The 14752-nt window shown below is 41.6% G+C and overlaps 1 pseudogene; it reads right to left on the bottom strand.

The window, feature by feature from the left end:
* Window positions 1–10740: 10740 nt before the first annotated feature.
* LOC136125372 (ATP synthase subunit g, mitochondrial pseudogene) lies at window positions 10741–11042 on the bottom strand (annotated as a pseudogene).
* Between the last annotated feature and the right edge of the window lie 3710 nt (window positions 11043–14752).

The raw sequence follows: 14752 nt of genomic DNA, 5'->3' as shown, positions 1-14752 counted from the left end.
TCTGGTCATCAAAGGTGATGTAAAAAATCAAGAATGAAATTGCAATTCCATTTTCTTCCTAGTTCCTTTTTAAAACAGAGATTGTATTGTGAATTTCATTCAAATGTAAATTTCGATGTTGATACTTGGGCTGTAATCATACAGGGGTAAGTCTAGATACTGCCATAGAAAAAACACTAAACGTGACTCTCCTTTTTCTTCTAAGTGTGTATGTCCCCCATATTTCCCTCTGATTTCTGCCCAAAGATGCCTTCTCCACTCTTTTCCAGACACCAAAACACAAGGAGAATATCCGGATCCAACACTGTCTCAGAGGACATACATCAAGTTCCTTGTCACGGCACTCTGCTGGGGTGGTCCAAGCCACAGGTATTCTTAAAATGGGAGTCAAATGGAAAAAAGCACGTACCCCAGCACTGCAGGCTGTAGGGGATCCAATTCCTGGAGTATGGCTGGTGTCACTCTTGTAAGGGTTGCCAGAGAGAAAAGACTGTTTATGGAGTTTGCGTGTTGACTTCCTCCTTCCTGGCATAATAATATAGTCCTCTCTCCAAGGTCGCTCGCAGTGGAGTGCGTTTCTCTGAATAACCAATAAGGAATTGGATTTATGGCTTCCTGGTAAAAACAGTACAGGCTGTAATTTCTACCTCCTTCCTTTGTCAACAGGCAGCTCTCTTATTTCCACTATAAAGGTTCCCCCGACTACACCAACAATGCCTCTGACATGCGAGGAGCTGAATTGCAAATGCTGTTCATAAATGCATAGCTAGGCTTGGTCAGAACCAGGAGCTTTGTTATTCATTTGGCATTCCCTGACTGTCCCAACTGTAAGATGAAGCTGGGCTAATCTTTTGTTCCCCTACACTGTAAGATATTTAGGTATAATAATAAGGGACTGAGTCATGGGAACATTTGGTAGATTATTTGAAGAAAGATTCTTCTCATTTGCAGAACACACATCATTTTAACTTACTCAAACAAGAGGTCTTGGTTTGAAAGGTGGGGTGAGGAGTATCGTATCGGTGAGCATTGTCCCGTCAAGGCACGTGGAGCAAGAGAAGATGGGTGAGAATGGAGGGAAAAGATCAGAAACACTGGGGATTCTCAGCAACAGGGAGACTTGCGAGAAATAAGGGTGGAGGTTTAGTAAGAAAAATGTGACTCTCACAGAGGGAGGGAGGTGTTTACTCCTTCTGGTGTGACCAACACACATAGAGCATTAAACATTTTTTTATCCCCTGGCTTAAGAATGATCCTCTTGCTAACTTTACTGGTTTCTTCCTTTCCAAGACAACTTCCTTTTCCCAGAATCTTAACTGAGATGATAAAGAATCAAAGGAAATTATGAGCAGATGCTTGATGATATACAAGTGCCATCCAGTAGGAAAGAACTCACTGGGATCCAGGAAATGGAGAGGAGTTAAAAACAACATTTGGTAGTTAGAGATAACTGTCTTCAGACCCTGTTTTAAGGTCTTCTGAGCTGTTTGTTCTATGCCACTCTGTGTTAGGCTCATGAGATGCAAGGATAAATAAGTAGGGCCTTTCCTATTGAGGAATCACTCACCATTGGCTCATTAATTGTTGATGAAGGAAGCCCACAGAGCTTTTTCCTCTCCTTGAATGACCCCTGCCCCTTGCTGGCTCCCAACATGTGACTCTCATCTGTGACTATTTTTTGCTCCTTGAGACTGTTTTATATTGTCTGAGAAAGGGTGATCTCATCCTTGGCTGGTGGATATGTGAACCGCTACAGCCTTTTTTGAAAGCTAACTGGAAACATCTATTAAAATAAAAAATACATATTACTTTTTAACCCAGCAATCCCACTGCTGGGAATCCATTTTATAAAAACAAAGCCAGTATACATGTATATATGAACCAGAGGTGGCAACAAGATCCAGGATTGCCAAAGAGCAAAGTGATTGCCACCAAAAGTGGGATGGCTGAGTAAATCATGGTAGATGTGTACATGGAATATTATTTTAAAGCCATTAAATAGAACAAATTACAGCTCTACCACTTGGCTTGGAAGGCTTTCCATGTCCTCACTTTTGTAAAGTAGACAGGGAATCTCTATGTGCACGTGTGTAAAGATATTTAAGTGAACAGGGAGAAATTATGGAGGGATATGCCCTGGGTTGTTAATATGGGTCGCTTGTAGATGGGTGGTATAGGTGAAACAAAGAGAGGATGAAACAAGAGAAAAAGGAAAAGATACATATATATGTGTATATATATGTGTGTGTGTGTGTGTGTGTGTGTGTGTATATATATATATATATATTTTTTTTTTTTTTTTTTTTTTTTGCTGTGCTGCGTGGCTTGCAGGAGTTCCCTGACCAGGGATTGAACCCAGGCCCTCAAAAGCACAGAGTCCTAACCAGTTGACCACCAGGGAATTCCTGGAAAAGATATTTTTAAAAGACTGCACTGGGGACTTTCCTGGTGGCAAAGTGGTTAAGAATCCCTGCTAGTGCAGGGAACACAGGTTCGAGCCCTGGTCCAGGAAGATCCCACATGCTGCGGAGCAACTAAGCCCGTGTGCCACAGCTACTGAGCCTGTGCTCTAAAGCCCGCGAGCCACAACTACTGAGCCCACGCGCCACAACTACTGAAGCCTGCATGCCTACAGCCTGTGCTCTGCAACAAGAGAATCCACTGCAATGAGAAGCCCACGCACTGCAAAGAAGAGTAGCCCCCACTCACCGCAACTAGAGAAAGCCCGCGCGCAGCAACGAAGACCCAACACAGCCAAAAATAAATAATTTTTTTAAAAAAAGACTGCACTGAAAATGATATGACCCAACACAGTGCCAGCTAGGAAAAAGTCCTGCCATATCCCCAACCACCCAAAAAACCAAACACCAACCCCGCCACCAAAAACCCCTTGAATCTCATAGAGCCTTTACATCCAATTACCAATTTATAGGAAATATAGAGAATAGGGGAAACAAGTCAAACTATATCTTGGGGGCTATAATCAATAAACCATTGAAGGAATCTTAAGGACAAACAACTTGATTTATTCAGTAAAAATGAATCACACACAAAATAGTGGAGACGGAATCTACTGATTAAAGGAGACTTAAAAGATATAACCAATTGCAGTATGCAGACCTTATCTGGATCCTGAGGGGACATACTTTAAAATAACAATAAATCTATTTATGGCAATTTTTATGGGACAGGAATTTAAATTAACTGGGATAGGTTTCCCTGGTGGCGCAGTGGTTAAGAATATGCCTGCCAATGCAGGGGACACGGGTTCGAGCCCTGGTCAGGGAAGATCACACATGCCGCGGAGCAACTAAGCCCGTGTGCCACAACTACTGAGCCTGCACTCTAGAGCCTGCGAGCCACAACTGCTGAGCCCGTGTGCCACAACTACTGAAGCCTGCATGCCTAGAGCCCGTGCTCTGCAACAAGAGAAGCCACCGCAATGAGAAGCCTGCGCACCGCAACGAAGAGTAGCCCCCACTCCCTGCAACTAGAGAAAGCCCACGCGCAGCAATGAAGACCCAATGCAGCCAAAAATAAATAAACAAAAAATAAGTTAACTGGGATAGTTGATTACATTAAGTAATTTTTGTTAATTTTTCAGATATTATGATGGTATTAGAGTTATCAGTAAAGGAGCCCTTATCATTTAGGTTAATTACTGAAGTGTTAGTGGATGAAATAATATGATGTCTGGGAATTGTTTCAAAATACTATGGAAGTGGGAGGAATGAATGAGAGTGTGGCTGGACTGGTGATGTGTACGTGGGACTTCAGGATACTAATTTGCCTACTTTTATGTATGCTTGAAATATTCCATTATAAAAAGTTTAAAACATGATATAACCACACTTTGTTATTTATATAAAATTTTTTGCAAATTTTTTAAAGAAATTACGTAAATTAAAAAGACTGACTTTGAGATATTAAACATATCTATTTTATCAATGTTCTCCTGAATGAAAATTCAAAACTGAATTAAAGCATTACAGAAGAGGCGGCCATACTAGATTAGCTTCCAGTCTCATAACCTGTGCCTGAGATGAATATCTTGTTAAGAACAGATTGCTTACCTAATGGAAGGTATAGTTTTGCTGTAGGTGTTTTACACTCTAAATATGCTTTCAATTTGTCTCTGTTCTTTTGCCATAACGATGTCTAAAAAGTAAGATGCCTCATTGTTATTTATAAAGTGCATCAAATGCTTTCCCTATGGTTATGGAATTGAGCCTGTATTTGCAAGACAACAGCACCCAACGTCAATTCATGTGGTTTGGATATTAGTCAAGAAAACCAATCTGGCCCATGTATTTCTTTTTATTTTTTAAAATTTTTATTTATTTATTTATTTATTGGCTCTGTTGAGTCTTCGTTGCTGAGCTCGGGCTTTCTCTAGTTGTAGGGAGTGCTGGCTACTCTTCGATGCGGTGCGCAGGCTTCTCATTGTGGTGGCTTCACTTGTTGTGGAGCACGGGCTCTAGAGCACAGGCTCAGTAGTTGTGGCGCACAGGCTTAGTTGCTCCGTGGCATGTGGGATCTTCCCAGACCAGGGCTTGAACCCATGTCCCCTGCATTGGCAGGCGGTTTCTTTTTTTTTTTTTTTTTCGGTACACGGGCCTCTCACTGTTGTGGCCTCTCCCGCTGCGGAGCACAGGCTCCGGATACACAGGCCCATCGGCCATGGCTCACGGGCCCAGCCGCTCTGCGGCACATGGGATCCTCCCGGACCGGGACACGAACCCATGTCTCCTGCATCGGCAGGCGGACTCTCAACCACTGCGTCACCAGGGAAGCCCCTTCACTCCTTTTTGTAGCCAAATAATGTTCCATTGTATGGTTATAACACATTTTGTCTAACTATTCATCTGTTGATGAACATTTGGGTTGCTTTTGGCTATTATAAACAGAGCTACTATGAACATCCTTGTACAATTTTTTTTGAATATCTATTGTTTTTTAAAATATATATATACCTAGGAGTAGAATTTCTGGGTCATATGGTAATTCTATGTTTAACTTTTGAGGAAGCACTGAACTGTTTTCTACAATGGCTTCACCATTTTACATTTCCACTAGCAATGTATGAGGGTTCTAATTTCTCCACACCCCTGTGAGAACTTTTTATTACCTGTCCTTTTAATTTTAGCCAGCCTGGTGGGTGGGTATCTCATTGTGATTTTGATTTGCATTTCCCTAATGACTAAAGATGTTGAGTATCTTTTCATGTACTACTTGGCCATTTGTGTTTCTTCTTTGGAGAAATGTCTATTCAAGTCCCTTGCCTGGTTTTTAATTGGGTTGTTTACCTTTTTGTTGTTGAGTTACTAGTGTTCTTTATATATTCTAGATACTAGATCCATATCAGATATATGATTTGAAAACATTTTCTCCCATTTTGTGGATTGTCATCTCACTCTCTTGATAGTGTCATTTGATGCAAAAAAGTTTTTAATTTTGATAAAGTCTAATTTTTCTTTTGTTGCTTATGCTTTGGGTATCATATTTAAGAAACCGCAGCAAAACTGAGGTCGTGAAGATTTGTTTATATATGTTCTCCCAAGTTTTATAATTTTTGCTCTTACATTTAGGTCTTTGTTCTATTTTGAGTTAATTTTAGTGTTAGGTGTGAGGTAGGAGTCCAATTTTATTCTTTTGTGTGTGGCTATCCAGTTGTTCCTGCGCCCTTTGTTAAAAGAAAACTATTCTTTCTAAACAGAAAACTCTGAAAATCAAACACTCTTCTTTCTAGAATCTGTTGTTGGTCCTTGCTGTGGGTTGTAGTTGTTTGTTTAGTGACTTTTCTAAGCTATTTTTGTAAAGAATGTATTCTTTGTTGGATCTCTGAAGTCTCCATTTCTTTAGCTTAGTAGTCAGCTAGTTGTTTGATAGTGACTTCTTTAAATGACTGGAACCAAGAAAAAAAGAAAAGAAATGAAAAGAAAATTGTCTCCAGGCCTTAGCAGATTGGCTCTGTGTTGGGCCAATCCTCAGTGCTTAGCCAGGCCATTTACAACTCTGAATTAGCCTTCACTTCCTGCTTACGCTGAGCCTAAAGTTCAGCTAAAAGTGGGGGAATCCCTGGCTGTCCAGTGGTTAGGACTCTGTGCTTCCACTCTAGGGGGCAGGGGTTTGATCCCTGGTTGGGGGACTAAGATCCTGCATGCTGCGATGAGCCCCTGCCCCCAGCAAAAAAGTGAAAGCTTACAGTCTTTTCTAAGTCTTTTCTGAGCATTCATGATGCCCTGGGCATGTGCATGGCTTTCTAGATTCCCTGGTATACTCAGAAGTTTTGCAAAGCCTTTATTCCCCAGAATCTTACTCCCCAGGTTTTTCTTCCTTTTGTCACGTCTATTGTTTGCTTCAACTGTTGATTTTTGTCCTAGGTGGCAGCAGCTTGTTCATTTGGCTGTCAATATTTTCGAGGAACGTCCTGCACCCTGAGGGCATTCCAAGATAGGTGAAGCAAGGCAGGCTTCTTGTGTTGTTCTTCAAGGAACCCATAGACATGTCAAAACAAACGTGATTCTTTGGGAACAAGGTTTTCTCTACTCCCTCCAGTACCAGGTACTCGTACTTGGAACTCAAACTGTTATCTTGAAGACCACTATGTGGGGAGAAGGGCGGGACAAGGCTAAGTTAAAATGCCCCAGAGTTCTCTATGTTTTAGTGGCCTTCTTCTGGTTAAATGTTTACTTGGTTGCTGTTAAGCTTTGTCTGTTTTCCAGAGTTCCAATAAGGTTGATCCTTACAGTTTTTGGCAGATAATTTGATGTTTCTGGGGAGGGACAAGCCCCTTGTGGTCGCTATTCTGCCATCTTCATTGGTGTTACCAGTCCACTTGGATGACGCTTGAATCCCTTTTGTATATCTCCAGTTGGATAGCAGACTCGGTGCTCTGTGTCGACCTAGATGGGTGGGATGGGGCAGGGGGTGGGAGGTGGGGTGGGAGGGAGGTCCAAGAGGGAGGGGATATAGGTATACATATAGCTGATTCCCTTCATCGTACAGTAGAAACTAACACAACATTGCAAAGCATTTATACTCCAATAAAAAAAATTTTAAAAATAAAATAAAATGCTGCAGAGACATAGAAAACAAACTCATGGTTACTGAAGTGGAAAGGTAGGGGGGAGGGATAAATTAGGAGTATGGGATTAATAGATACACACTACTATAAATAACATAAACAACAAGGATTTACTGTATAGCGTATGGAACTATATTCAGTATCTTTTTAATGACCTGTAATGAAAAAGAATCTGAGAAAGAATATATATATATGCATAACTGAATCACCTTGCTGTATACTTGAAACCAACACCATATTGCAAATCAACTACACTTCAATTAAAAAAAAACACAGCAGAATGAGATATTATTTTTATTACATCTTAAATTTAATTAAAATTAGTTTTAATGATAATATTCAGTGTTGCTAGAACTGTGAACAGTGTTTTTTCCTAAGAAAAAAGTGCATTTCTAGAACCTTGAAAATGCTTGAGTTCTGTGCCTCAGTAATTCCCCTTTTAGTAATTATCCTAAGGGTATAATCAAATTTGCAGTCAAACATTTATCAAATATTTATCTACTTGTCATCATTCATACGTCTTAAAAGTACTTTCAAACTTTCTTTAAAAGTGCGATAATCGGGGCTTCCCTGGTGGCGCAATGGTTGAGAGTCCGCCTGCCGATGCAGGGAACACGGGTTCGTGCCCCGGTCCGGGAGGATCCCACATGCCGCGGAGCGGCTGGGCCCGTGAGCCACGGCCGCTGAGCCTGCACGTCCGGAGCCTGTGCTCCGCAACGGGAGAGGCCACAGCAGTGAGAGGCCCGCGATAAATCTATGTTGAGTGCGATAATCTATGTTGAGCATGGTGGTTAAACGGGTTGTGTTAAATCTATATCAGAGACTATAATGCAGGTTTTATAAACCTTGTTTTTGATGAATATGTAATAACATAGGAAACTGTTACAGTGCTGTGGAAAAGGATGATATAAAATTAAATACGGTGTATATTTATAAAGTTTATTTTTAAATGCATATCAATTTTAAGTGCAGAGAAAAGGACTGGAATAAGAAGCAGCCAAATGTTAACAGCGAAAGAAACAACTTTTGCTGTCTAACATACTTTCTTCTTTGATGATTATAGAGGATAATGGCAGGATTTTTTTTTCTGGCTCAATTTCTGATTCTCTGATATGCTGAAAAGATGCTTGATTATCTGAAAAACTTAGTTTACAGAATCCATTACTACAGACCCTTCTGGGTTTTAATCAACATTTCTAGAGGTCAGTTTTTAGTCTCCTTTGGCCCAACCTTAAATGATGGAGTCCTTCAGGGATCAATTGTAAAAATTTTTTTTCATTCTATACTCTCCAAGCGGATTTTTTTTTTTTTTTTTTTTTTTGCAGTACGCGGGCCTCTCACTGTTGTGACCTCTCCCGCTGCGGAGCACAGGCTCCGGACGCACAGGCTCAGCGGCCATGGCTCATGGGCCCAGCCGCTCCGCGGCATGTGGGATCTTCCCGGACCGGGGCATGAACCCGTGTCCCCTGCATCGGCAGACGGACTCTCAACCACTGCACCACCAGGGAAGCCCAAGGGGATTTTATATTCTTCCAAACTCATAAATACTGCAGGTACTCCAAAGACTCCAAAATTAACATCTCTAGTCCATGGTTACTTGCTGAATTCCAGACCCAACTGCTACTCACAGTTGTCCTTAATATCTCACAATATCTCAAAATAAACTTATAAAAACTGAACACTTAGTTCTTACACTTACAATTATTTTTCTCCTCAGTTCTTCCCCATCTTAGTAAATGACAGTTCTATCCATCTATTCATTTATTCTAGAAATTTTGGAGTCATCCTTGACTCTCCACTCCTCTTGACCCACAAATTCTATTAATTTTGATAATTAATAAGTAATAATTAACCCTATATATATATTTCTTGAAAGTGGCCAGTTCTTGACAACTCCACTATTAGCATCATAAGATAAGCTGCCATATCATATTTTGCCTGTTTTACTCCATAGCCTTCTACCTGTTTCTCTGCTTCCATGCTTGCCACCTTCAACTCACCCTGCCATGAGTGAATGTTTAATCATGAAAATCAGATCCCATTACTCTTCTGCTGAATCGTAACTCGTGAGTGTGGCTTTCAAGGTCCTGTGTGATTAGCCTTCCACCCACCTGTCCAGCCACAGGCCGTGCCACTCTCTCCCTTTCTCATCACTCTCCAGCCACAGTGGGGTCCTTTTAGTCATTCAAATCTACAGGCTCTCTCCTGACGTAGGGCTTTTGTATGAACTATTTTCCCCTAACTGTTGTCCTCTTCTTTCTACTCTTTTCCTGGCCAGTCCCTTCACCCTCTCTTTCTCAGGCCAGCCTCCTCCAAATCCTCAATCTAAGTTAAATCCCTCTTCTCAACTCTCCCATAGCCTCTTGAACATTTCCTTAATAGACTTTATGACCTTTATCATCATTTCTATGCTTGTGTGATTATTTATTATTGGTTCTCCTTTGGATTATATACTTCATGAGACCACACCTGTTTTGCTCATCATCTCTATCCATAATGCCTATCGAGATGCTAAGCTAATAGTCATTGATAAATGAATATTTGTTGAATGAATAAATAAAAGATTGAGTGGATTAGGGATCAGAAGCAGTCCTATTGTGATTTTTCCCAAGGGGTAACAGTATTAAGTATTTCTTGGGCACCTGTCCACGTTACAGCAATGGGAGTAAACCCCTACTTTCCCTTTCCCCTCATATGTGTCAGGAGTGTGATGTACTTTGTTCAAAGACTGCTCTGGGATGAAGGAACTGAATGCCAAGATGAGCCAAGGGCAAGAGAGGAATCTTCTTTACGCTCAAGATGAACTAGGAATTACCATGAAGGAGAGAAGCTAAACCCATTAGATTAAAAAAAAGGTTTTTTTTTATTGGGATATTTACAATTGAAGTTGATTTACAATGTTGTGTTAATTTCAGGTATGCAGCAAAGTGATTTATATATATAAAAATATTCTTTTACAGATTCTTTTCCCTTATAGGTTATTACAAAATTTTGACTATAGTTCCCTGTGCTATACAGTAGGTCCTTGTTGGTTATTTATATATAGTGTGTATATGTTAATCCCAAACTCCTAATTTATCCCTTGCCCCACCTTTCCCCTTTTAAACCCATTAGATTGTTTAAAAAGTTCAAAAGGCCATAGGTTTATAAAGAGGGATTTATCAGAAATGTTATGATGATGTGAGTAAAATAAAAATGAGAGCAAAGGTCATTGGAGTTATGACAAAATCTAACATTGTGTCAAAAAACACAGCTGCAGGCCCTTGCAAGGGGAAGTTGAAAAATGCGAATCCAGCAGGAGGGTAAAGACAAGAGGAAGTGGTTTCTCAGTGTTGGGAGTTATAAGTAGTTCAGGGGCTTATAGATTTGAAGGTGATAATTGAGAAGCAATGTTGGAAATTATGAGGAAAGATGTATAAACTTAAGTATTGCTGTGAATTTTAGCCTTATTATAAAAGATAAATATGAATGTTCTGAAACTTAGGATATCATAGGAAATATTAGAATTGATAAATGGGGTTTCATGCATGAAAAAGGTGTACGTATTTTTTATCATACGTTATGTTATTTTATTCAGATACCAGTCTGATCACACATGGTCCAAAAACACTCAAATAATAAACCAAATATAATCAGGTGTTAAAGACTGGTCCTTAAACATTATAGTCAATAATACCAGGCTTGCCTATGATCTCACTGATATAAAGCCACAACCATGCCTCACTGGCCACCAAACTCTTCAGCACAGCTTCCTTAACTGTGAGCTACTTACAGCAACCAGGTTGAGCACAACTGATTATTTTTTCAGGCTCTAAGTAGTTGTAGAAATCTTAGCAGAGGTTGGAGAAACCAGCTCAATCTCAAGGTCATGCCAAGATGTGGCTAATCTAGGCTTTGAGTAAGTCACAGCAGCATTTATTTGCACTGGGGCCTTCTCAGTGAGGTTATGGACAAATTGTCACCTTGGATGGTTGACTGTATCAGGTATAGGTATTTAACAAGGCTGATGAGAAGAAAGGGTTCCAGGAAGTAGAAGTACAGAGAAGAGCAGAGCTTAATGTTTTACCAGTGGATCTGAGCTGGCAGTGACACATCAGGAATCAGGCTGAAGGAAGAGAGGGAAGTCAGTAATCACTTAGGTGGGGGAATCACTCAGAGAGGCCACGAGAAGTTGTTGGAATGAAGATTTGAGATGAATCATTGCAGAGTCACTTAGTTGAGTTGTCACTTCCTTTTTTTTTCTTACTTATTTTCTTGTGCCATTTTCTGAATTCTCTATGATGAAATCTTCAGAATTTATAAAATTGTGTACCTGTGTCCCTCCTTGAAAAGTAATCAATTTAATTTCTGGAGCTTTCTAGGAATGTAAAGAGTTTCTGTTAGCATATACCTAGCTGCCTATGAAAGAATATCCTGGTAATGGTGGCTTAAATAATAAGCGCAGTGATTTCACAGTACATGAAATATGGAGGTATTTGGTTTCAGGGTTGGTTCAGTGGTTCAAGTATATCATCAGGACCCAGACTCTATCTCTCCACCCTGCTGCCCTCAGTATGTGGCTCGTCATATTTTAGTATGTCATCACCTCATGATCACCAGACATAATTTCTTTCTTTTTTTGTTGTTGTCTAAATGAGGTTTTATTTATTTATTTAGGCTGCATTGGGTCTTCGTTGCTGCGCACAGGCTTTCTCTAGTTGTGGTGAGCGGGGGCTACTCTTCGTTGCAGTGCACCGGCTTCTCATTGCGGTAGCTTCTCTTGTTGTGGAGCACGGGCTCTAGGTGAAGGCTTCAGTAGTTGTGGCACGCAGGCTCAGTAATTGTGGCTCACAGGCTCTAGAGTGCACGCTCACTAGTTGTGGCGCACGGACTTAGTTGCTCCGAGGCATGTGGGATCTTCCCAGACCAGGGCTCGAACCTGTGTCTCCTGCACTGGCAGACAGATTCTTAACCACTGTGCCACTAGGGAAGTCCCCCAGACAAAATTTCTTAAATTCTGACTTAGAGGGAAATACCATAACTTAGAATATGATACATTGTGAGTTTTGTTTCTGCTTGCCATGCATGTGCACACACAAACATACACACACATTCATTTATATTAAAAATAAAGGCATATACAACAGTCCAGAGGAAGAACAAGAACTAGTGACTGTCCTTAGTATATGCCCATAAGGGGACTTCCCTGGTGGCACAATGGTTAAGAATCCTTCTGCCAGTGCAGGGGACACGGGTTTGAGCCCTGGTCTGGGAAGATCCTACATGCCGCAGAGCAACTAAGCCCGTGTGCCACAATTACTGAGCCTGAGCTCTAGAGTCCACGCGCCACAACTACTGAAGCCCGCGCCTAGAGCCCGTGCTCGGCAACAAAGAGAAGCCACCGCAATGAGAAGCCTGCGCACCGCCATGAAGAGTAGCCCCCCTCGCTGCAACTAGAGAAAGTCCACATGCAGCAACAAACACCCAACGCAGCCAAAATAAATACATGAATTTAAAAAAAAAAAAGAAAGAATATGACCATAAGGACCATGTGAGATCCTGAAATGAATTCCTGAGAATGCAAGCAACCACCCTTTCATACCCTATAAAGAAGTGAAGATGTGGCAAACCAGCTAGTGTGGGATGAGCTGTAGTCTAAAGGGAAGGATGCCTGACTGCATCCAGGGAGAGAGGAGGATGGACTCTGACACGAGGTCTGCTGAAACCCCTGGGCTAAATGGGAAGAGAGTCTCTAGTGTTAGGACAGCTGCCTCTACTTCTCCGTCAGAGTTGCATGCAAGTTGAACTTAGCTGCAAGTCCTCTATTTTGCTGTATGTCAGTTTGAGGTTTGATGCTCATGACCAGGGGCCCCTATTTAATCACTCTTAATCATTGCTATTTAAAATTGTGACATTCTCAAACATGTGCCTGGACAAGTGTCAGCGAGAAGCCATGAATGAGTGAATGAGGTCTAGATAGCTCACAGCTTTACAGCACTCTTTCACAAGCTAAGTTTCCTGGTGTCGTAAGCCATTGCCTAGAGTTAGAAAGAGTGGAAATGAGGAGCCCTCAACAGCCATTTGCAACATAGCAATAACAATAATGTGTCTGTCTTCGCTCTTTCTCCCCAAAGCTAAAAATACTAGTTTACCAACATCCACCTGGATTGACAAGCTTATGTAGAGAACTGGATCTTGGTCACATGTGGCTATTGGATTGCTGGCCAAAGGCATGACGGACTGATTTGGTAAGACTGGTTCCTTGTTGCCAATGTATGTTGAGTTAAGAATAAATTGCCTTGCTTTAAGCTAGGGAGTAGTAGATAACCTCTCACACCCTATTTATAACCACATGGCATGGATTACTGTGAACTTGTGACTGATGATGAACAACCACCCACGTCTTACCGCCTCCTCTTCCACCCCAGCAAAAGAATGTTTCCAGGACTGATAGATCACTTTAAGAATGGAGGTGTCCCACGTGAAGCTGAGACAAGCAAAGCCAATCCATCCAAGGCCTCAGGCAGGCCTGCCCCTCTCCAGTGAGAAATGCATTCATTTGACAGTTCAAATGATGACTCAGCTACAAAGACACAACCACCTGTTAATGAATTTTATTCTGTATCAGGAGTCTCTTTGATTTTCTTCTTCTTTATTAATTTCACCTATTCCTCTCCCTTCTCCAATTATTGATGTTCCCTCATAATTTTTATAACTGTGTGTGCAATGATGTATAAAAGTGTGTATAATTTTTGTAACTGTGTGTGCAACTGTGTGTATATTTTTGTGCTGGTTTTCCTCATTAGAGAGGAAAACAAAAATAGAAATTCTGACCAAGTACTGAAGAAGATAAATAGCTGTGGAGTTCAAAATATTTCATTCAGGTAATTGTAAGCTACAACTTGCTAAGAGTGTGATTAAGCAGTCTTATTTGGTATTGTTAATTCTAAAGGGGGAGCATAAAGCATCTAAAAATATGTTGAGGTTACTCAACTCACTACTTTTTTTTTTTTTTTTTTTTGAGGTACGCGGGCCTCTCATTGCTGTGGCCCCTCGCGTTGCGGAGCACAGGCTCCTGACACGCAGGCCCAGCGGCCATGGCTCACGGGCCCAGCCGCTCCGCGGCATGTGGGATCTTCCCGGACCGGGGCACGAACCCATGTTCCCTGCACCGGCAGGCGGACTCTCAACCACTGCGCCACCTGGGAAGCCCTCAACTCACTACTTTTAACTTTGGTTCCCACGATCATCTTAAAGGAAGCATGATTTGAAGCCCATCATGAAGGGTTGTATGTGTCACGTCTTTTACTCTAAATGGTCAAACAGGTAGGGCCTGGAGGAGTTCCAGGAGCCAAGGCCATTCATGGCACGAGGTTGGGACAGACTGTCCACGGGGGCAAAGGGGATCGCAAGGGCTATTCAGATTAGAACCAGCTTGTGGGAGAAGTGGAGTCAGGGGCAGAGGTCTGGAGGGAGTTGGGGCTACCTCCAGGTTCGGGACCATTGGGCCATACCACTGAGTAGGAGCTTCAAACACCACCACACTGGCTGGTCTACGTTAGGATAAACCAACATTGCAATGAAGACAAAGACCTAGAATCCACAGAAACCTTGCCTGTGATGTCCAGATGAAGGCCCTATCTTTTCTGCAGAGGGTAAAGTCTTTAGGGAAGCAAAGCAAAGACT

This window comes from Phocoena phocoena, chromosome 7 (genome assembly GCF_963924675.1).
Source record: "Phocoena phocoena chromosome 7, mPhoPho1.1, whole genome shotgun sequence".
Lineage (NCBI taxonomy): Eukaryota > Metazoa > Chordata > Mammalia > Artiodactyla > Phocoenidae > Phocoena > Phocoena phocoena.
Note: the sequence above shows the minus strand (reverse complement) of the source record. Positions and strands in the feature narration are given on the sequence as shown.